At 46.7% G+C, this 24,404-nt stretch overlaps 1 pseudogene; it reads right to left on the bottom strand.

Annotated features, from left to right (window-relative positions):
* Window positions 1-18,411, bottom strand: part of LOC102435212 — a 28,334-nt pseudogene extending 9,923 nt beyond the window's left edge.
* Between the last annotated feature and the right edge of the window lie 5,993 nt (window positions 18,412-24,404).

Here is a 24,404-nt window from a genome sequence, read left to right as displayed (position 1 = left end):
TATATATATATATTTGATTTCAGAGAGGAAGGGAGAGGGAGAGAGAGATAGAAACATCAATGATGAGAGAGAATCATCAATCGGCTGCCTCCTGCATGCCCCCCCCCCTACTGGGGGTCGAGCCTGCCCTTGACTGGAATCGAACCTGGGACCCTTCAAACCGCAGGCCAATGCTCTATCCACTGAGCCAAACCTACAAAACAAAGTATGTCGAATAAATCTAGCATCCATCTTTACCCTACCTTTAAATTTTTAAAAATGTTATTATATACCTGGGAGGTCACTCCATAGAAGTAGTCAGAAATTTTTTTATTTCTTTTATTTTTTAACAGTTGCATAGTACTGCATTATGCGAATATGTCATAGTTTATTGAGTTGTGTCCCGTGGGGACCACTGGGCTGTTGCTAATGTTTGCTATTACCAAGAGTTGTCAGAAGCCCCTGGAAACAACCACGTCTGGTATCTTCGGCGCTCTGGACCCACGGTTACGTTCTGTGTACGCTCCTTTCAGAACATGTGAGTTCTCAGCACATACAGAGGAAGGTCACAGTGCTCTGGCTGTGCCCCAGAAGAGGAGCTCAGGACCCAGGTTCAGCTGAGGAGACAACCTCCTGTCCTCAGTTCTCCCCCCCCAACCCCCGAAGGCCCTGTCAATATGATAGAGTCTTTCTTTTCTCAGTCATGCTATTTATTTCTTCAACACTTGTTTTTGCATACAGAGTGCAAAGGTACATTTCCTCCTACTGTTGTTTTCACAAATGTCCAATTATGAATTAAAGATGTTTTATTGGAGGTGCTCTTGCAATGTAAAGAATGAGTGTGTGTGTGTGTGTGTGTGTGTGTAAGTGTGAGTGTGTGTGTGTGTGTGTGTGTGTGTGTGTGTGTGTGTGTATTTGGGGTTGGGCCAGACCTGAACGATTTTAGGAATGAGACTTAATCAGGATGACACAGGCCGATGAGGGGGATGAGAGGGCCACCTGAGAAAGAGAGCGCCATTATTTTGGCTGTCTCCCTCCCAGCAGGGGAAAGAATCGGGAAGAATTTGGGATGCCCGAGTCCCCCGGCTCACAGGAGCGGGTGGGGAGCTGAGAGGCTGGAGTCGATGTTCCAGAAAAGTGAGAAGAGGGATGTGGTCCATGACCGCCCTGCCAGCGGCTGCAAATTATTCATGGGGAGCGAGAGGAGTCTGTGGAAAGAACCCGGGGCTGGTGATAAGGCGGTCGGCGTGCGACCTTGGATGGATTCTGTTTGGCCTTGAGCACGTCACTTAAACTCTGTGCCCAAGCACCTGAGACATGTTGCCCAGGGCAGTGGCACCTGACAGGAATCCTTGCTGCAACAAGGCAGGGCACAGACAGACACACCGGCCAATAAAACCAAATGCCAGGTGAGGACACCCAGGCCCCGCCCAGGAGAGCCACAGGCCCAGGCACCCAGGGAGCACCTTGACCCTGGCCCCAGGGGACAGCAAGCTGCCTGTCGGGGGGCTTCATACAGCAGAGTGGCCCTGGGGTGCACCCCGGGAGGATTGAGGGCACTGTCCAGGGTGGAGGCCCTGGTAGGAGCGCAGATCATTTCCCTTGCAGAAACAAAATTCAAATCTGAGGAGGGACCAGAGCTACGGGAGGGAGGCAGCTGGACACAGATGCGTCCGGGGAGGCGGGGAGCAGCAGGGATCACGCCACTTGAGATCATTAGACCAGGATTCTGCCTGAGCCTTCCTCTGTGCTGGTCTGAGCTCCCAGGCTGTGGGAGCTGGTTGTCCCCTTAGGCCAGTCTCAGCTTTTCCCCAGGGCTGTCTCTGAGGCCAGGACTGGGCTCCAGGCCCCCCCACCCCCCGGACCCAGCTGGGGAGGCTGAGATGGCCGCCCGGCCACAGCCAGCACATGCATTAGTAATGGCCACTGATCCTGCTGGCCCCGCGCCCTGTTTCCAGAGGGGGGCAGTAACTCGAGCCCCGGTGCCCCCTGCCCTCCAGACGCCAACCCGCGGTGGAGCCATCGGACACCACCTCTCTCCCTGATCCTCGGTCTCCACATCAAAACGAAGAGAAACTCGAGCAAGTCTCCCCGCCGACATCCTGGGCGCTCATGGCTCACACCGTCACTTCTTCCAGAGGTTTCCAGTACGGAGGGGTGGGGACGCGACCGGGGAGGCCCCTCAGCATTCCCTGCTGGAGCGATAGGTCTGTTCTGAGGTTACCTCTGGCGCTGGAGTTCTGGGGCCCTTGGACTTGGTCTCTGCTCCAATGGGGGCCACAGCAGGTGGGGGGACAGTAGGTGGGGGGCCACAGCAGGTGGGAGGTCACAGTAGGGCCACAGGTAGACCAGGCTGGACCGTGTGCCCAGCAGCAGCAGAGGTGCAGCTGTGGGGCCTCCTGAGGGCGAGTCTGAACAGAGGAGGCCTGGAAGATTGTAAGATTTGAGAAGAGCAGGGGGAGGGGCAACCGCAGCTCAGGGGGCAGGAGGGGGTGCAGGGGGCAGTGCTCACCCCAACTGTTCTTCTGGGGGCGCCCAAGTGGAGGAGGGAGGAGGCCCGGGAAGCTCATCTCACCCTGGGGCTGTGGCCGCGGGCTTCCCTCCTCTCCCCCTGACCACCCCAGGGTCCCTGTTCTCCCACAGCAGCCCTGGGATGGCCCTGAGGGACACAGGCTCTGTCCTAGGGCTGTGACCTGTCTCCACAGCTGCCCCTGGGCAGAAAGGTCTTGGCCACCCCAAAATGCCTCTCCTCTGAGCCCTGCAATTCCCCCCGCAAGAGGTGAGACCCTGTCCCCGAACACACAGTCACTGGAGAAAACACACCTCCAGGGACTAGGCCAGGGGTGGGCAACCCCTGGCACGCGTGCCAAACATGGCACGCCAGTAACTTTTGCTGGCACGCAAAACCCTCTCTTATAATCTTCCATTTACAATTTTTTTCTTCATATCGACTTTTTTATTTTTCAGATAAATTCAGTGTAGGTTCAGTGTAGGTGCATCTTAGGTAAATAAATAATTTTACATAACAAGTTGTCTTAAAGACCATAGACATGGATTGACGAGAGAGGGGAAGAGCAATTTCTATGCCTCTGCCTTAACTCTCCCTGCCTTCCTAGATCTGACCAGTGTTTTGGTTTCATCCACATATACTTGTGAATCTTTGTTCTCAGTGATGAATTTTGTTAAGTCTCGTAATAGGAGTAGCCTGACGGGTGAAAGTAGTAGCTCGTGCATATCTCTGAAGGTCATGAAATATAAACCTGATGTAAAATCTCTGTCATCAGTGATGCAGCAGCAAAAGTCCCACTGATAATACCAAACGGAGTCATAAAGTTTTCTGTCGGACTATCAGTGTACATGTATACATTAAAAAATAAATGTATTTTTCATCATCATATACTGTGTTTTTGTCACTCGAATGAATTTTATTATTTCTTCAAGGTTCTTCACATATGTACACCTTAAGAGATATCAAGTAGGCGTAACATGTTCTCAAAATTCTCAAAAAATTAGGGTTGGCACGCAGAAGAATTTTGAGTCAGAGATTTTGCTGGTTTTGGCACGCACTCACAAAAAGTTGCCCACCCCTGGACTAGGCCATCAGCGGGGGCTGGGCTGCGTGGGAGGGGAGCGGGCGGGGCACACCCCTTGGGGTTCTGGACAGCCGGGCACTCAGAAAGCTCGGAGCTGCGGGGAAGGGGGCAGATTAATCCTCAGGGTAGGGGTGGCAGCCCAGGCTCCGTGGGTGGCCAGCTGTGGGTCCCCCAGGAAGGAGGACAGCTTGGCCCACTTCCTTCTTGCCCCCCCACCCCCAGGCCGTGAGCACCCCCAAGGTTACCCTGAACAGAGTCGCCGACACCTGTGGAGGCTGACTTCTGGGCTCAAGATGGGTTTAGGTGGGGGGCAGGGGGCGGCGCAGAGAGAGGGGTCTTGGGGCTGCAGGACCAGAGTGGCCTTCTCTGGCCGAGGCCTTCACAGGGCCCAGGGTTTCCATCGACTGCCCACTGCCAGGCCCCAGGGGTCGGGACCAGGGCTGCTGCCCCAGCTAGCTTAGCCCCGAGGGCCCCCCTTGCCCAGGGCCTGGGGTTCCAAAGCCACCAGCAGAGGGACAATGGGAGCTGAGAGCCTGGGCCAGGGTGAGGACACACCCACCTCCAGCGCTTTATGGCCATCAGCCCACTCCTGGCACTAGCAGTCAGAGGGCCAGGGCTCCGGGCCTTGGGAGGTGGCTGGAGGGAAGGTGGCAGCTCAGAGGCCTGGCTGCAGTGAGGGGGGCTCTCTCCCTGGGGGCTCAGGGGCCCCCTGTCCCCTGCCTCCTGGGCAGCCAGCAGGGCAGTCGGACTTTCTGGCACCCACCCAGGCCCTGCGGACGCAGACACAGCGGAGAAGCAGTGGCTAAATAATCCAGCAGAGCCGGGTACCCTGACGCCCGTGGGAGGCCGCCTGCTGGCCCCAGCCTCCATCCGGACAGCGGACAGCGAGGCAGATCCCTGGCCTTGCCCAGACCTTCCCTCACCCAGAGGGTTCACAGGCTCCCTGGCCAGGTCCTGATGTGCCCCGCCCGCTGCTTTCCCTGCAGCTGTGACCGTCGGGGCCATCTCCCCGTCCCCACATCACTGTCTAATTCCACCCTTTAAACGCCCTGAGTCCATCTGCACCGCTCCCTCTGCTGCCCCCTCTGCTGGGCTTCCACCCTGGTCCAAGCCCACACCACCCTCTCCCCCACGGACGAACAAGGTGACTGGGCTCCCTGCCTGCAGAACAGCCCCAGACGCGCCATCTTCAGCCCCATTCATGGCGGCCAGGTCTCAGGACCAGTGCCTGGCCCCGCCCGCCCTCCTCACGCTGCAGGACCAGAGTCAGCAGGCTGTGCGGTTCCCTCCACACTGTTCCAGCCTCCGCTTTCACTTAGGCCTCTTCCTCAGCCTCTGATGATGTCACATACCGCCCCCCCCCCCGGCCCCGCCCCAACCTTGCCAGCCGTGTCCCCTCCCAGAGCCTCGCTCCTCCAAGGAGTCTCCCCTGAGCGCCGGGCCTCGCCTCCCCTGCCCAGAGCTGATAAACATCCAGTCTTGTGTCTGTCCTTCCCACCACGGTACGTTTGTTGTTTTCTAAAAGCTTTTTGTTAAGTGTTTATCAGATGTTCTACCTATTTTTCGGGGGGGGGGGCAGGGGGGGGGGAATACACATAACAAAACGCTCGCTGAGATTCGCCCTCGTGTTTATCACTCTCTGTGCTCTCTGCTCCTTTCGCACGCAGACCTTCCTCACCTGGGATCATGTGCCTGAGGAGACATGAGTGAGGCACCCAGCAAAAAACGATAGATGCGGGTTATAGAATTGGACACCTGAAGCCTATAATTTTATTAAACACTGTCACCCAATAAATTAAACAACAGATAAAAATAAAATAAAATGGCAAAAATCCAGAGGAAAAAAACAGATCCAGAAACAGTGCCACAAAGATGTCAGATATTAGAATTTTCAGACCCAGTCTCTTAAAAAACATGTCTACTCTGTTTATAGAAATGAAAGACAAACTTGGAAAGATCTGCAAGGAAGAGGAAATTATTTTTTGAAAGTGGCATCGTAGACAGGAAAGAGAACCAACTAGAAGTTAGAGCATCGTCCTGATACCCCAAGGTTTTGGGTTCGATCCCCGGCCAGGGCGCATACAAGAATCAACCAATGAAGGCATAAATGGGTGGAACAACAAATCAATGTTTCTGTCTCCATTCCTTTCTTCTCTTTAGATTCAATAAATAAAATTTTTTTTCAGCCCTGGCTGGTTTGGCTCAGTGAATGGAGCGTCGGCCTGAGGACTGAAGGGTCCCAGCTTTGATTCTGGTCAGGGGCGCATGCCCAGGTTGGAGTAGGGGGTGTGCAGGAGGCAGCCAATCAATGATTCATTGATGTTTCTCTCTCTCTCTCTCTCTCTCTCTCTCTCTCTCCCTCTCCCTCTCCCTTCCTCTCTGAAATCAATAAAAATATATTAAAAAAAATTTTTTTCAAAAGACCCAACTAGAACTTTAATATAACAAAGGATTGGTAAGTGGGATATTATACATCTGTTTAAAAGAATGAAGCAGCTCTTTATGCCTTGATATGGAACTATTACTATGTAAGAAGCAGCACATGGAGCAGTATGTGATTTGCTGCCATTTGTATATAAAAAACCTGTCCCTTCTGCTTGTATACACAGGGCATCTCGGGGCACCAATGAAGCTACAAACAGGGGTTGCCTCTGGGGAAGAAAACTGAGTATGGAGGAGTAGGAAGAACAAAGAGATTTACTTTTTACTTTTTAAATATATTTTTATTGATTTCAGAGAGGAAGGGAGAGGGAGAGAGAGATGAAACATCAATGAGGAGAGAGAATCATTGATTGTCTGCCTCCTGCACGATCAGGGATCGAGCCTGCATCCCGGGCATATGCCCTGACCTGGAATTGAACCATGACCTCCTAGTTCATAGGCCGATGCTCAACCACTGAGCCATGCCGGCTGGGCGATAGCTCATTTCTTTTTAGCACTGAATAATATTCCACTCTCTGGATGGTCCACAGTTTATTTAACCACTCACCTGCTGAAGCACATCTTGGTTGCTTCCAAGTTTGGGCAATTGTGGATAAAGCTGTTGTAAGCATCCGGGTACAGGCGTGTGTTTTTTAAAAAATAAAGCTGTTTTATTTACCTGTTTATTTTTTATTGATTTGAGAGAGCGAGAGAGAGCAAAACATCCATTTGTTGTTCTACTTATTGATTCATCATTGCTTGATTCTCTTATATGCCCTGACCAGGAATCGAACCCGAAACCTTGATGTATTGGGACGACGCTCTAACCAACTGAGCTTCCAGCCAGGGTCGTATGCAGGTTCTTTGTTGTTGTTTTTTTGTGGACGTAGTTTTCAGCTCCTTTGGATAAATACCAAGAAGCACAATTGCTGGATTGTATAATAAGAGGTTTGTTTAGTTTTGTAAGAAAGAGCCAAGAGATTTAATTTTTACTACATAATTGTAACTTTCTGAAAATCTGTACTGTGCTCATATATTACTGATTCAAAATATTTTTTAAAACTAATATTCTTTGTTCCTGAAAAGACTAAACTAAATAAAATGTGAATATATAAATTGTCTTTAAGCAAATTTACATATTTTTGCAATCCTTACGAAAAATCTCAATAGTTATTTTTTAAAAAATATATTTTATTGATTTTTCACAGAGAGGGAGAGGAATTGAGAGTTAGAAACATCGATCAGCTGCCTCCTACACACCCCCCACTGGGGATGTGCCCGCAACCAAGGTACATGCCCTTGACCGGAATCGAACCCAGGACCCTTCAGTCTGCAGGCCAACACTCTATCCACTGAGCCAAACCAGTTAGGGCTCAATAGTTATTTTAATCTTGACAAATTGCTCCTACAATTTGTCTGAAGACATAAACAGGCAATAAAATGTTCAGATTTTATTATGGAAAAATGGTGGCCCAGCCTTAGACAAGGTGTTACACCATCAGAATGTAGAAAAAAGCAACAATATTATTTAAAATAAACATGGTGCCAAGAAAAATAGAAGCAACAATAAGTGAAACAAAACTAATGAACATAGATATTTAATATGAGGTAAAGTTTTAGAAACAAGTAAGTAGGTAAGGAGAATCTCTACCCACATCTCTCCCAAAGTAACCTCATTAATACCATGGGTTTTTAATGTTTTTATCTGTGTGCCCGGCTCCCAGGTTGGATGTTTCCACCCTGAACACCAGCCTCTTTTACACAACTTCCTACTTGACATTTTCACTTCCTGATGGTCCTCTCAAACTCATCCTTTCCTTTCCTCCTCAACCCCCTCTTCCCCACCTCGCGTCTCAGGAGGTGGAATCCTTGCTACCCCTCACTACCCAGTTCCTCAAGTGGAAGTTCACCCTTCATCCTCAACTCTTCTCTCCCCCCTCACCACATCCAGGCCGGTGTGGCTCAGTTGGTTGTACCAAAAGGATGCTGTTTCGAGTCCCGGTCAGGGCACACACCCAGGCTGTGGGTTCAGTTCCACATGGGGTTGCTTGCAAGAAGCAATGAGTTGATGTTTTTCTCTCTCTCCCGTCCTCTCTCTCTAAAATCAATATGAACACGTTTTTAAAATTTTTATCTTATTTTTGTTTAATCCTCACCTGAAGATATTTTTCCATTGATTTTCAGAGAGAGTGGAAAGAAGGGAGAGAGACACAGAGAAACAGTGATGTGAGAGAGACACATGGATTGGTTGCCTCCCACACGTGCCCCGACCAGGGCCAGGGATCGAGCTGCAACAGAGGTACATGCTCTTGACTGGAATCAAACCCGGGACCCTTCAGTCTGCAGGCTGACGCTCTCTCCACTCAGCCTAACCAGGCAGGGCTGAACATGTTTTTTAAAAAGAGATTTCCCATGCCCACTTTACCATTGCGGGGCTCCAACTATGGGTCTTAAGGTGCATTGCCTCTGGATATGAAAACCTCCAGGGATGCAAACAGGCACAGTTTGAAAATCTGGTTTAGGGGAAGCCTCCCATGAGCTTCATTAGGCCCGGATCCTGTCCTCTGCTCTGGGTCTTCCTTTGTCACACACGTGTGTCGGTTAAGGCTGACGCAGGTGATAAAAACTGCATTTTGGTCCTTGTTGGGGTTGCAGAATCTGGTGTGTTGTAGCATGGGGTGGGGGGGGGGTGTGGGGATGACATTTCACCGCGCATAACTAACTGGTGTTACTGCTCTTGAGAAAAGCTCCCGTGGGGGCCGAGGCAGAGCCAGCATCGGGAACACACTCTGAATGTAAACAACGGCTCCCCTGCCACACCACAGCGAGGAGCAAGGAGCTGCTCTCAGGCTAGTCTCCGTTCTCAGCATAAACCCTGTCTCAGAAGAACATCTTCCTAAAAGAAATGAAGCAACACAAGTTCACGGCACCTTCTTCTAAGCATAATGGCAGATCTGGGGGGGACTATAAAATACATTTGAAAAATTATACATGATGCTTTTGTCAAATTAGGAGTGCTTTATTCAATAAGGTATTTATAAGTCTACCTTATCCCCCAGCCAGCGTGGCTCAGTGGTTGAGTGTTGACTTATGAATATATATATATATATATATATATATATATATATAATTTTTAAAATACATTTTTACTGGTTTCAGAGAGGAAGGGAGAAGGAGAGAGAGATAGAAACATCGATGATGAGAGAGAACCATTGATCAACTGCCTCCTGCATGCCCCACACTGGGGATGGAGGCCGCAACTGGGGCATGTGCTCTGACTGGAAATTGAACCATGATCTTCTGGTTCATAGGTCAATGCTCAACCACTGAGCCACGCAGCTGGGCAATAAATATATATACCTTATCAAGTATGTAATAAAGTATTACTTGTAAATATGTAATATTTTGTTTACATTATAATTAATCCTTATTTTATTTAATCTAATAAAATGTTACACATTTTCTCTTTATTTAAACAAAAATAAAATTATTTGCCAGCTGACAGACCAATTAGTTCTTTTTTTAAAATTTTTTCTTATTGCGAATCGAAGATGGCGGCATAGGTAAACACCGGAGATTGCCGCCGTAAACAACCACTTCAAAAATACAACTAAAAGTCGGAACGGACATCAACCAGAACCACAGGAAGGCTGGCTGAGGAGAGACTCTTCAACTAGAAGCAAAAACAACAGCATTCCGACACTCAGAGGAGGCGTAGTGTGGAAAATTTAAAGGTACGGTGGTGCGGTGGTGAGGTGGTGCGCGCGCAAAGCGGGCTGGCGGCTGAGGGCGCGGTTGTCGTTTTCAATCAGGAGTGAGTCTCAGACTCTGGGCTACAGATCCAGGCGAGTCTCTAGGGACCCAGACTCAAACGGGAGAAGCGGGACTGTCTGGCTACGGCCCCTCCGAGGTTTGCAGCGGTTGATGGGACAGAGAGGCAGAGCCCCTGGGGACGGACTGAGAGCAGTCATAGTGGCTCCCTCCCCCCACCCTGTTGAGCCCGCCCCGCCCAAGCCCTGCGCACAGCCATTTGCCGATCGCCTCAGGCAAAGGCTGGATTAGCGCCTCCCCAGAAGACAGACGTTTTCCAAACAGCTGATTCCTACAGCCAGTCGGCCTGGTGGTCAAATCCCTCTAGTGTTAACTACAACAATTAAGGCTTGGCTAGAACAAGACTTCGCACAGAGACCACAAGGGGGTGCACCAAGAAAGCATAAAAGATGCGGAGACAAAAAAAACATGACAGAAATGGAGGATATGGAGCTAAGAATTGCAATTTTGAGGGCTTGCCATAAATTTTTGCAGAGCCTCACGAAAACTAATGAGACCCTCGATGCTACGATAAAGAAATTAGAAAGTAAGCATACACGGACTGAAATAAAGAATATTATACCCAATAGCAGACCAGAGGAGCTCAAGAATCAAACCAAAGATTCGACAAAAAACACCCAATTGGAAAAGCAAAATGAAAAAAGAATCCGAAAGTGTGAAGATAGTGTAAGGAGCCTCTGGGACAGCTTTAAGCGGACTAATATCAGAATTATTGGAGTGCCAGAAGATGAGAGACAGCAAGATATTGAAAACCTATTTCAAGAAATAATGGCAGAAAACTTCCCCCACCTGGAGAAAGAAATGGACTTACAGGTTCAAGAAGCGCAGAGAACCCCCAAAAAAAGGAATCCAAAGAGGACCACACCAAGACACATCATCATTAAAATGCCAAGAGCAAAAGACAAAGAGAAAATCTTAAAAGCAGCAAGAGAAAGAGGCTCAATTACCTACAAGGGAATACCCATACGACTGTCAGCTGATTTCTCAACAGAAACTTTGCAGGCCAGAAGGGAATGGCAAGAAATATTCAAAGTGCTGAATACCAAGAACCTACAACCAAGATTACTTTATCCAGCAAAGCTATCATTCAGAATTGAAGGTCAGATAAAGAGCTTCACAGATAAGGAAAAGCTAAAGGAGTTCACCACCGCCAAACCAGTATTATATGAAATGCTGAAAGGTATCCTTTAAGAAGAGGAAGAAGAAGAAAAAGGTAAAGATACAAATTATGAACAACAAATATGCATCTATCAACAAATGAATCTAAGAATCAAGTGAATAAATAACCTGATGTACAGAATGAACTGGTGATTATAATAGAATCAGGGACATAGAAAGGGAATGGACTGACTATTCTTGGGGGGAAAAGGGGTGTGGGAGATGCGGGAAGTGACTGGACAAAAATCATGCACCTATGGATGAACACAGTGGGTGGGGAGTGAGGGTGGAGGGTGGGGTGGGAGCTGGAAGGAGGGGAGTTATGGGGGGAAAAAAGAGGAACAAATGTAATAATCTGAACAATAAAGATTTAAAAAAAAATTTTTTTTTATTGCTTAAAGTATTACAAAGAGTATTACATATGTCTCCTTCCCGCCCGCCCCCCTTGACATTCCCCCGGCCTCCCCTACCCCTCCAGTGTCTTATGTCCATTGGTTATGCTTATATGCATGCATACAAGTCCTTCGGTTGATCTCTTACCTCCCCCTCCCACCCCCCAACCCTCCCCAGCCTTCCCGCTGTGGTTTGACAGTCTGTTCGATGCTGCTCTGCCTCTGTATCTATTTTTGTTCATCAGCTTACAATGGTCTTTATTATCCATAAATGAGTGAGATCATGTGGTATTTTTCTTTCATTGACTGGCTTATTTCACTTAGCATAATGCTCTCCAGTTCCATCCATGCTGTTGCAAATGGTAAGAATTCCTTCTTTTTTACAGCAGTATGGTATTCCATCGTGTAGATGTACCACAGTTTTCTAATCCATCCATCTGCTGATAGGCACTTAGGCTGTTTCCAGATCTTAGCTATGGTGAATTGTGCTGCTATGAACATAGGGGTGCATATATCCTTTCTGATTGGTGTTTCTGGTTTCTTGGGATATATTCCTAGAAGTGGGATCACTGGGTCAAATGGGAGTTCCATTTTTAGTTTTTTGAGGAAACTCCATACTGTCTTCCATAGTGGCTGCACCAGTCTGCATTCCCACCAGCAGTGCACGAGGGTTCCTTTTTCTCTGCATCCTCTCCAGCACTTGTCGTTTGTTGATTTGTTGATGATAGCCATTCTGACAGGAGTGAAATGGTACCTCATTGTTGTTTTGATTTGCATTTCTCGGATGATTAGTGACTTTGAGCATGTTTTCATATGTCTCTTGGCTTCCTGAATGTCCTCTTTTGAAAGGTGTCTATTTAGGTACTTTGCCCATTTTTTGATTGGATTGTTTATCTTCCTTTTGTTAAGTTGTATGAGCTCCCTATAAATGTTGGAGATTAAACCCTTATCGGTGGTAACATTGGCAAATATGTTCTCCCATGCAGTGGGCTTTCTTGTTGTTTTGTTGATGGTTTCTTTTGCTGTGCAGAAGCTTTTTATTTTGATGTAGTCCCATTTGTTTATTTTCTCTTTAGTTTCCAATGCCCTAGGAGCTGTATCGGTGAAGAAATTGCTTCGGCATATGTCTGAGATTTTGTTGCCTTTGGATTCCTCTATTTTTATGGTTTCCCGTGTTACATTTAAGTCCTTTATCCATTTTGAGTTTATTTTTGTGTATGGTGTGAGTTGGTTGTCTAGTTTCATTTTTTTGCATGTATCTGTTCAATTTTCCCAACACCATTTATTGAAGAGACTGTCTTGACTCCATTGTATGTTCTTGCCTCCTTTGTCAAATATTAATTGAGCATATTGGTTCGGGTCGATTTCTGGATTCTCTATTCTATTCCATTGATCTATATGTCTGTTTTTGTGCCAGTACCAGGCAGTTTTGAGAACTGTGGCTTTGTAATACAGCTTGATATCTGGTATTGAGATCCCGCCTACTTTGTTCTTCTTTCTCAGGATCGCTGCAGCTATTCGGGGTCTTTTTTTATTCCAGATGAATTTTTGGAGAGTTCATTCTAGGTCTGTGAAATATGCTGTTGGTATTTTAATGGGAACCAATTAGTTCTTATGCTTTTCTCTTTCATTAACATTATTGGAAAAGTTCGATCTAGATGTCTCACAAAACTATTGGCATTATTTCTCATTTTCTAATACAAACTTATTTGTTATTATTCCCTAAAGCCAAATAGCAGAGTGTGAAACACACATGAGCACATGTGTACTGAAGGAGTCCTATGTCTCTTTATCATATTCTATTCTTTTTAAAAAAATATATTTTATTGATTTTTTACAGAGAGGAAGGGAGAGGGATAGAGAGTTAGAAACATTGATGAAAGAGAAACATCAATCAGCTGCCTCCTGCACACCCGCTACTGGGGATGTGCCCGAAACCAAGGTGCATGCCCTTGACCGGAATCAAACCTGGGACCTTTTAGTCCACAGGCTGATGCTCTATCCACTGAGCCAAACAGGCTAGGGCTCTTTATCATATTCTTCAAATGATGACTTATCACTTTAGTAGCACAGACAATTAAATAATGAGTATAAGGACACATTATCCAGAACGTGGAGATCAGGGGAAAGGGCAGCTGCTTGTCATTTCAATGTTGTATCGGAGCAGAGTGTGACAGGACTAAGGACTATTCGTTTCCCGGAGAACATATCTGTAGAGTGACTCACCATTGATTAGGGGCCGGACTTGCTAGGTACTTGTTAACTTGCAGATTTTTGCTCAGGAGAGTGACAAATGCTCTGTAAGATATGAAGCAGTTCTGTTCCTAACTTAGCAAATGATCTTCAGCATCCTTTTGACTGACTGACTATAAATCTTCATTCCTCAAATTTTCATTTGAACCAGTTACCATCCTTCTTATTCCCTCATGAATTATTATTACTATTACTATTATCACTGTTGTTATTATTTTAATCCTCACGAGGATGTGTTTTTATTGCTTTTGAGAGAGAGAAAGAGAGAGAGAGAGAGAGAGAGAGAGAGAGAGAGAGAGAAACATCAATTGGTTTACCTTCTGTATGTGCCCCGACTGGGGATTGAACCCACAACCTAAGTACGTGCCCTGACCAGGAATTGAACCTTTAGAGTTTAGGAGATGCATGCCCGTGGGGAAAGGGAATGACAGGGATGTGGGGGTGCTCCCCAGAGGGAGAGCACCCTCTGGGCCTTTGTCTTGAGGATTTTCTTTCTTTCCTGCAGGCGGGAATCTTAGGGGAGGTCTCGGGGGAGGGTTCAGCAGAACATTCATCAGTTTTCTAGGTGTGGGCCTCCAGGGCTATGGTCTCCACTGATTGGTCAGTGTCAGGGCAGGGGGTCGTCAGTCATCAAAGCTGGTCGTGGTGTCTCCCACCTGGTTCTGCTGCTTTTCTGGGTCTGGAGCTGAAATACAGCTGAGGCCTGGCTGTCATTTCTAGGGAGGTGCCTTCTGTGTTGCTGTCAACTTCTCAGCCGGTTAGCTCAGCTCTCGTCTCAGTTTCCCCATTCCACTTGTCCTGGCTTCCCGGCCTGTCTCAAGGTGACTTCCAATTCTTTACTTTCAGCAAATTAGAGGAGAACTGAATAGATTTGTCAGCAGGTAAATCATTAAAAATAATTTGTGATGAAAGATTACTCTATGATTTTGGCTGTAATTCAGAAAGAATTCAATGAATTGATTGAAATTGTTGTATCAGAATGCTTGCTATTACCATCTCCTAATCTATGTGAACAAAGTTTCTCAGTGCTTACATCTCTAAACCTGAAAAATAGGAACAATTATTCCTGAATCCTGTTCTAAAACCATGGATATAAAAAATAATTGCAAGCCCGGCCGGCGTGGCTCAGTGGTTGAGCATCCTCCTATGAACCAGGAGGTCATGGTTCGATTCCCGTCAGGCCACATGCCCGGGTTACGGACTTGGGGCATGCAGGAGGCAGCAGATCAATGATTCTCTCTCATCATTGATGTGTTTATCTCTCCTCCCTTCCTCTCTGAAATCAATAAAAAAAATTTTAAAAATAATTGCAAAACAAACAAAAACAGCCCATTCCTCTCATTAAGAGAGATATTTCTAAAAATATTTTATAACAGCTTTTTTTGAGATGCAATTCACACTCCATGAAGTTCACCCTTTTAAAGCATACAATCCAGTGGTGATTACTATATCCATAGTTACCATGCAACTATGACCAGTATCTGATTTTAGAACACTTCCATCACCCCAAAAAGAAAACCGTTACCCATTGGGAGTCATTTTCTTCTCCCTCAACCCAGTCTCTGGCAATGACTAATCTACTATCTGTTTCTATGGATCTCACTATTCTGGACACTTCACTTACAACATGTGGCCTTTTGTGTCTGACTTATTGCACATAGCATAATGTTTTTTAAATATATAATATATATTTAAATATATTTTATTGATTTTTTACAGAGAGGAAGGGAGAGGGATAGAGAATTAGAAACATCGATCAGCTGCCTCTTGCCCACACCGCCCCCCCCCATGTGCCCGCAACCGAGGTACATGCCCTTGACCGGAATCGAACCCGGGACCCTTCAGTCCGCAGGCCGACACTCTATCCACTGAGCCAAACCGGTTAGGGCTGTTTTTAAAATATTTTTATTGAATTTTAGAGAGAAGGGAAGAAAGAAAGAGAAACATCGATGTTCAAGAAGAACATCGATCGGCTGCCTCCTGCACGCCCCCTACTGGGGATCAGCCCATAACCTGGGCATGTGCCCTGCCTGGTAATCGAACCAGCAATCTTTTAGTGCAGGAGACAACACCCAACCAACTGAGCCACACCAACCAGGGCAGCATAATGCTTTTAGGTTCATCCATGTTATAACATACAGATGTCAGCATTTCCTTCCTTTTATTTTTTATTTTTTAAATATATTTTATTGATTTTTTTACAGAGAGGAAGGGAGAGGGATAGAGAGTTAGAAACATCGATGAGAGAGAAACATCGATCAGCTGCCTCCTGCACACTCCCCACTGGGGATGTGCCCGCAACCCAGGTACATGCCTTGACTGGAATCGAACCTGGGACCCTTCGGTCCACAGGCCGACGCTCTATCCACTGAGCCAAACCGGTTAGGGCTATTTCCTCCCTTTTAAAGACTGAATACCACTCCATTGTATTGTATAAACCACATCGTGTTCATCCTTCATCAGCTGATGGACATTGGAGTTGTTTCTGCTTTGGAGCTGTTATCAATAATGCTGCTGTGAACATTCGTGAAAAGGTTTTTTGTGAACATGTTTTAAATTCTCCTGAGCATGTAGACCTAGGATTAGAGTTGCTGAATCATATGGGAATTCTATGCTTCACCTTTTGAGGAATTGGAAAACTGTTTTTCCTAAGTGGCTGCACCATTTTACCTTCCCACCAGCAATGTATGAGCGCTCCCATTTATCCACATCCGTGTCAACACTAGTCATTGCTCATCGTTTTTTCTTTTTTTTTTTTTAATATATTTTATTGATTTTTTACAGATAGGAAGGGAGAGGGATAGAGAGTTAGAAACATCGATGAGAGAGAAACATCGATCAGCTGCCTCCTGCACATCTCCTACTGGGGATGTGCCCACAACCAAGGTACATGCCCTTGACCGGAATTGAACCTGGGACCTTTTAGTCCGCAGGCCGACGCTCGATCCACTGAGCCAAACCAGTTTCGGCATCATCGTTTTTTCTTATAGCAATTCCAGTGGGTGCTGAGCATCTTTTCATGTGCTTATCGACCATTTTTATGTCTTCTTTGGAGAAATGTCTATTAAAATCTTTTGCCCATTTAAAAATTGGGTTGTCTTGCCCAGCTGGTGTAGCTCAGCAGTTGCGCATCGACCTATGAAACAGGAGGTCAGGGTTTGATTCCCGGTCAGGGCACGTGCCCAGGTTGCGGGCTTGATCCCCAGTGTGGGACCTGCAGGAGGCAGCCAATCAGTGATTCTCCCTCATCATTGATGTTTCTATCTCTCTCTCCATCTCTCTTCCTCTCTGAAACCAATAAAAATATTTTAAAAATAAATAAAAATAAAAGTTGGGTTGTCTTTTAATTGTTGAATTGTAATAGTTATTTATATATTCTGGACACTAGTCCCCTATCAGATATATAATTTGTGAATATTTTCTTTCATTCTATGGATTGTCTTTCACCTTAAAAATTTGGGGGGGGGGGTATTTCACCACATTTTTATAACCAGTATTCAGTGAGAAAAAAATTAAGCTTTGAAATGCTACTTCTGTGTTGTTGTTTTTTCTGTTTCTTAGTACATCCACCTTTCTTCTGTTCTTTCTTTTTGTTGAGAACACCCTTTTCTTCAATAAATAAATTTTTAGAATGTCCGACATATTTTGAAGCAAAATTAAGTCTCTTCTTAGATTTACTGACATTCTTCAAACTGGGGTTTAACTTTTCTTTATTAAGAGAGCACATGCCTGCGTTTTCTTCCCCTCAGTGCAGAATTATTTCATTTCAGAGCGAGAGGAGCCAAGTCCTCTGCTGACGCCTGTCAGCCGGCCTCCTGTGATCCTACCGCCATGATGTTCCCACAGCCCCAAAGCAGTCCTCAGCCACAGTCCTCAGCGGGAGATTCCCCACAAACACTGGTCGCTTGTCCCCCGATGAGGTCTCCAATGCTAGATCAACTCCAGTACAAAATCCATCAACAACCTGGGCCCCCGTTTCTGTTCAATGCTTTAGTAGCCGCTCTCTCATCCTTAAACACAACTTACTAGTAAGCATTCATATTTTTCTGATCAGTATGAATTTTATGTTTTACTACAGCCAAATTTTTGGATATAGTTCTCTTTGCTGGAATCACAGAACAAAAGTGTACAGATTCTATTGGGCCATACTTTTTTTTTTTTTAAAAAAAAATGACTTTAGCTCTTCTTATTACATGTGACAGGAAAATTAACCACACCGTTCTCTCGTTCTTTAATCTCTCTTCTTCTTGGTTGATTTGAATTTTCTTCCTTTGATTGAAAACTGTGTGTTATACATCATCCGGTACTTTTTAAAATATATATATTTTTATTGATTTCAGAGGGAGGGAGAGATAGAAACATCAATGATGAGAATCATTGACCGGCTGCTTCCTGCACACCCCCCACTGGGGATCAAGTCTGCAACCCAGGCATGTGCCCTGACTGGGAATCGAACCGTGACCTCCTTGTTCATAGGTTGATGCTCGAATACTAAACCACATGGGCAGGACCATCAAGTCCTTTTTTTATCTGCTGCTATCACACCAGATTAAGAATTTTCCCTTTTCTGCTCTTGTTTCTGGTGAATTTATTCTTCTAAATCAGCACTTGCTAGAGCGCCGTTTGCCAAATTTTTGTCTGCATCAAAAGTTTCTTTTTCACTTAGGCTTTTATGCAGATTCTTGCAAACGCGGTCTTTGAATTTGGGGTGCATTTTCTTCCTCCTCATCCTGCTTCCTTTGGGGGCCATTCTCAGCCCGAGACCTCCCAGAGCTGCAGCACATGAGCCCGTATGTCTGGGTCCAGGCAACTTCCCCGAAAAATTTTTTATTGAGACATAATCGACATATAAAATATAAGTTCTCTTTTTCTTTTCTTGTGATGTCTTTGTCCGGTTTTGGTATCATGATGATATTGCCCTCATGGAAAGTGCTCCCCTCTTTACTATTTTGTTGGTAAGCGTTTTTAAAACTGGTATGAACGTTTCTTTAAATGTTTGGTAGGATTCACCAGTGATGCCAGTTGGGCCTGAGCTCTACTTTGTGGGTAAGACACTCCCAGGGCTGGTCTCTCTGGTCCTCCCTCCTGCGTTGGCCAGGGCGCTCAGGAGGACCCCTGGCACTGCCTGCCTGGAGGAATGGGCCCAGTGGCCGGGCTCCTGGGCTCCGAGAGGAGGGAGCCACTGAGCCAAACCTGTCAGGGCTTGAACGTTTCTTTAAATGTTTGGTAGGATTCACCAGTGACGCCAGTTGGGCCTGAGCTCTACTTTGTGGGTAAGACACTCCCAGGGCTGGTCTCTCTGGTCCTCCCTCCTGCGTTGGCCAGGGCGCTCAGGAGGACCCCTGGCACTGCCTGCCTGGAGGAATGGGCCCAGTGGCCGGGCTTCTGGGCTCTGAGAGGAGGAGGGAGGAGAGGTCTTCTGTTCCCTGTGTTGGCGTTCACTGTAAGCCCTGCTTCCCAGTGTGGTCCCCTCCCCTGAGCGGGGTTGTGGGCACTGGTTTGTTCTTTCCAGAACCCCTGGCCTGCTCCGTCGGGAGGGGCAGGCGGCCTGGTGCACAGAACCACGAGGAGGGGCACCCAGCGCTAATTAGGCTCCCGCTTCCTCCTGTCACAGCCCTGCCTGCACCCCCAGGGTCAAGGAGCCGAAGCCCCCAGCCTCTGAGAAGGTTTTGCAGTGAAAACTGGTCAGTTCACCGCTTCCCTCCTCGCTGGGTTAGGAACAGGGTTTTGATGAGAAGAATTTTTTGTTTCGTTTCGCTTTTAACCCGTCACGTGAGTCAGTACACGCACACCTGTTTTCTAGTTTCCAACAGAGCTGTTTGCTACGGTCCACTTGTCCTTCCTTTTGTTCCTGTGGTCACACGCCCTCACCCCACCCCCTTTTGGATCCTTTTACTGTCACTCGTGGGGTTTGGTAGGGAGTGAGGCGAGCTGGGTGGTCGATGGGTCATCTTACCTGGAGGCCACCGCCTCCTATGTAAGGCTTTGGCTTAAACCTATGCTGTTACCTGCACTTGCAGAAGTCTGTCCTCAAGGGTGTGGCTGTTTTAGATTCTAAGCAGACGCGGTGACCTTGGGCTGGAAACCACCTTCTAGTCTCCTCACCGGAATATTTGAAGGCGCATATGAGTCAGGATTCCAGGTCACAAAGGACAGAGCGCCAGTGTCACGAGCTTCGACAAAACAGGGCCTTAACATTCTGATCTAAAGAAAGGCCCCGGGAGGAGGCTCTGGGGCAGGCCCTCCCGGCCCTGCTCCAGGCTCCCCTCCTGCCAGCTCGGCATCCCCAGAGGGAAAGGATCTGCTCTTTCCCGTGGTCTCAGCACAAGTGCCAGGCGGGGAGGGGCGGGGGCGGAGCTCCTCTCCGAACTCAGAGCCGGGCACCTGATTGGCTGGCAGGGTGGAGTGGCCACCCTCGGAGGGAAGGGAAGGGGGACCTTAGACTCCAAACACCACCTGGGCCAGAGCGAGTGAGGAGGGGTCGTTCCCCCCAACAGCATCGCAGTGCTGATACCAGCAGCAGGAACAGATGCTGGGCAGGCAGAAGTAACAGGTGTTCTACTGCGGGCTAATCACACCGCCTCCTCGCCTTGATGTAAATTAAACCCTTAGCTCCGTGCCTGGAACCTTAAAACACGAGCCGTCTTTGCTGTCGTGATTATTGTCATTATTACTGGGGAGACGCTGTGGCTTGCCTTTTTATCCTTCAGAACTAATTCCTTTGCCAGGGACACAGACGGGCACAGAGCCATGGCCCCCCTCAGCCCCCTGGGACACGAAGATGGCAGCCAGGCTCAGGGCTGCGGCCCCTGATCACCGGCTCCTCTCTCCAGGTGGGTCTCCCTCCTTATCAAGTCAAGTCAAGGCCCAGTTCATCCCTGCCTCCTCCTCCAGGCAGCCTTCCTGCACGCCTCGCTGAAGAGCACCCGTGGAACACTTTGCCACCTATTGGCACTGTCTGCTCGAAGAAGTTATTCACTGCTTGGGACCAGGGCCTGGGTCTCACGTGCCTTCAGTCACACCCCTTCTTCCCGTCCTCTCTTCCTCCCAGGCCCATCATGCAAATCCGGCCACACGGCAGGATCCAGTAAGTACCAGGCGATTCCGGTGTCTGGCTGGTGCCATGGCCTGGAGGGCAGGGCCCAGCCTGTTGGAGGACATCAGAACTTGGGACAGTCGGGCCATCGCTGTCCGTTAGGAATTGAGCTCAGCTGCCAGTAGCCGGCAGAGACTGCTCAGCGTGTCCCCAAAGTCAGCCTCCCCTATTCCTTAGTAAAAGAACTCCAATGTTTTAGAACCCCAGTTTTTAAAAATGTAAATCTCAATACTTTATTTAATAGCAGGACTTTAAAGGAACTTTTATTATGAAAATTTTATAATCTATTCAGAAGTCGAGACAATGGTATAATGAACTTTCACATACCCACCACTTAGCAATGGTTAACATATGCTAATCGTGTTTCATCAATTACATCCCTCCCACCACTGGGTTATTTGGAGACAAAGTCAAACATCATATCATTTCATCCATCAATTCAATATGTATTTCTTAAAGGTAGTCTTGGAACACACACAGAAAACACAAAACCTTTTCATCTCTAAAACACAATAATTCCTTATATCATCACATAGCCACTCATGCTCGTATTTCCCCAGCTGTCTCATTTTTTTTTAATTTATTTTTGTTAATCCTCACGTGAGGATATTTTCCCATTGATTTTTAGAGAGAATGGAAGGGAGGGGGAGAGACAGAGAAAGAGAGAAACATCGATGTGCGAGGGACACATCGCCTCCCCTCCTCTCCCTGACCAGGGCTGGGGATTGAACCTGCAACAAAGGTACGTGCCCTTGACCAGAATTGAACCTGGGGCCGTTCAGTCTGCGGGCTGATGCTCTACCCACTGAGCCAAACCGGCTAGGCCTCATCATCTTTTTTTTAAGAGCGGATTGTTTCAACAGGATCCAAACACCCAAGATTCACATATTGCATGAGTGGAACTCCAATTGTACTCAGGGGGCAGGGTGTGCAGCGGAAGGCGGGCAGTTCCCCACTTCCTTGTGTCTCAGTTTGGCCAAGGAGGCAGCAGTGGGAGCGTGGAGGAGGCTTCTAAGAAGAAGCCTTCAAAGGCGCTGTAGCGGGAGATGAGCGCCTTCTCGTCCCTGCTTCCTTCTCCTGCTCCTGGAGCGCGACGTATGACAGTCGGACCTAACTTTCCACTCCACTGTTACTTCCCGTCTTTATTATCAATCATTTAAGGTTAGGTTCAGTTTTAAGAAATAGGAAACAAAAAATATCTTTTTAAAGTCATAGTTTAAACATAATAGAAATTATTTTTCTTTCTCACATAAAATAAGCCTAGAGGTGAGCAGTCCATGGCTAATACAGTGGTCCCACAGAGTCAGAGAGTATCAGATATCTATGGCTGTGTAATTACACCCCAAATTTAGAAGCATAAAACCACAATTGATGACCTATTCCAGTTTTTGAGGGTCGGACATCTGGGATTCACGTGGCCCGGGCTGCGGTCATTCCTAGCTTGACTGAGTCTGGAGAAGACATGGGTTTCGGGCTTCAGTTCCCAGCCCCGTGCGTCTCTCCAAAGGGCAGCTCAAGGCAGTAAGAAGGAGCCAGAGCGAGCGCACACTCAGGCGGAAGCTGGTCTTCCCTCAGTCTCAGAAGTGAACACCCCTAGGCCTCTTTTCTCCACCATCCTGACCTGTAACTTGTCTCATATTCCCTCTCTACCAGCCTTTTTTTTCTTCTTCTTCTTAAACCTTCACCTGACCCTAAGGACAAGTTCATTGATTTTAAAAAAAATATTTCTTATTTTTTCTTTACTAAGTTATTACATATGTGTAAAAAAATGTCTTATTTTTTCTTTACTAAGTTATTACATATGTGTCCTTATCCCTCCATTGCCCCCCCCCCCCCCCACACACACACACTCATGCCCTCACCCCCCTGGTGTCTGTGTCCATTGGTTAGGCTTACATGTATACAAGCCCTTTGGTTGATCTCTCCCCCTCACCCCCACCCTCCCCTACCTTCCCTCAGGTTTGACAGTCTGATCGATGCTTCTCTGTCTCTGGATCTGTTTTTGTTCATCAGTTTATGTTCATTATATCCCACAAATGAGTGAGATCATGTGATATTTATCTTTCTCTGACTGGCTTATTTCACTTAGCATAATACTCTCCAGGTCCATCCATGCTGTTGCAAATGGTAAGAATTCCTTCTTTTTTACGGGAGCATAGTATTCCATTGTGTAGATGTACCACAGTTTTTTTATTCCACTCATCTGCTGATGGGCACTTAGGCTGTTTCCAAATCTTAGCTATGGTAAACTGTGCTTCTATGAACATAGGGGTGAGTACATCCTTTCTGATTGGAGTTTCTAGTTTCTTGGAGTATATTCCTAGAAGTGGGATCACTGGGTCAAATGGGAGTTCCATTTTTAGTTTTTTGAGGAAACTCCATACTGTTCTCCACGGTGGCTGCACCAGTCTGCATTCCCACCAGCAGTGCACGAGGGTTCCTTTTTCTCCGCATCCTCACCAGCACTTGTTGTTTGTTGATTTGTTGATGATAGCCATTCTGACAGGTGTGAGATGGTACTGCATTGTCGTTTTGATTTGCATCTCTCGGATGATTAGTGACTTCGAACATGTTTTCATATGTCTTTTGGCCTTCCTTCTGTCTTCTTTCGAAAAGTATCTATTTAAGTCTGTTGCCCATTTTTTGATTGGGTTATCTTCCTTTTGTTAAGCTGTATGAGTTCCCTGTAAATGTTGGAGATTAAACCCTTATCGGTGATAACATTGGCAAATATGTTCTCCCATGCAGTGGGTTTTCTTGTTGTTTGTTGATGGTTTCTTTTGCTGTGCAGAAGCTTTTTATTTTGATGTAGTCCCATTTGTTTATTTTCTCTTTAGTTTCCATTGCCCTAGGAGCTGTATCAGTGAAGAAATTGCTTCGGCATATGTCTGAGATTTTGCTGCCTGTGGATTCCTCTAGTATTTTTATGGTTTCCCATCTTATGTTTAAGTCCTTTATCCATTTTGAGTTTGTTTTTGTGTATGGTGTAAGTTGGTGGTCTAGCTTCATTTTTTTTTGCATGTATCTGTCCAATTTTCCCAACACCATTTATTGAAGAGACTGTCTTGTCTCCATTTTATGCTCTTGCCTCCCTTGTCAAATATTAATTGAGCATAGTGGTTTGGTTTCTGGGTTCTCTATTCTATTCTCTTGGTCTATATGTCTGTTCTTGTGCCAGTACCAGGCAGTTTTGAGAACAGTGGCTTTGTAACACAGCTTGATATCTGGTATTGAGATCCTCCTACTTTGTTCAATTTTTTTAAAAAATTTAATTTGTAAAAAAAATGTTTTTATTGATTTTTTTAAAGAGAGAGGGAGAGGGTGAGAGAGATAGAAACATCAATGAGAGAGAAACATAGATCAGCTGCCTCCTGCATGCCCCTGCCCCCCCCTCCTACCCCCCGGGGATGGAGCCTGAAACCCAGGCCTGTGTCCTAAATCAAACTGGTGATCTCTTGGTGCCCAGGACAGGGCTCCACCAATTGAGCCACACCCACTGGGCATCATTGATTTTTTAAAAATATTTTTATTGATTTTAAGAGAGAGAAGTAGGGCGAGGGAGAAAGAGAGAGAAACATTGATATGGGAATGAAACATCCCTACTGGGGATGGAGCCAGCAACCCGGGCAGGTGCCCATGACCAGGAATTGAACCAGCAACCTTCCAGTGCATAGTACGACG

This window comes from Myotis lucifugus, unplaced genomic scaffold (assembly GCF_000147115.1).
Source record: "Myotis lucifugus unplaced genomic scaffold, Myoluc2.0 scaffold_46, whole genome shotgun sequence".
Classification (NCBI taxonomy): Eukaryota; Metazoa; Chordata; class Mammalia; order Chiroptera; family Vespertilionidae; genus Myotis; species Myotis lucifugus.
Note: the sequence above shows the minus strand (reverse complement) of the source record. Positions and strands in the feature narration are given on the sequence as shown.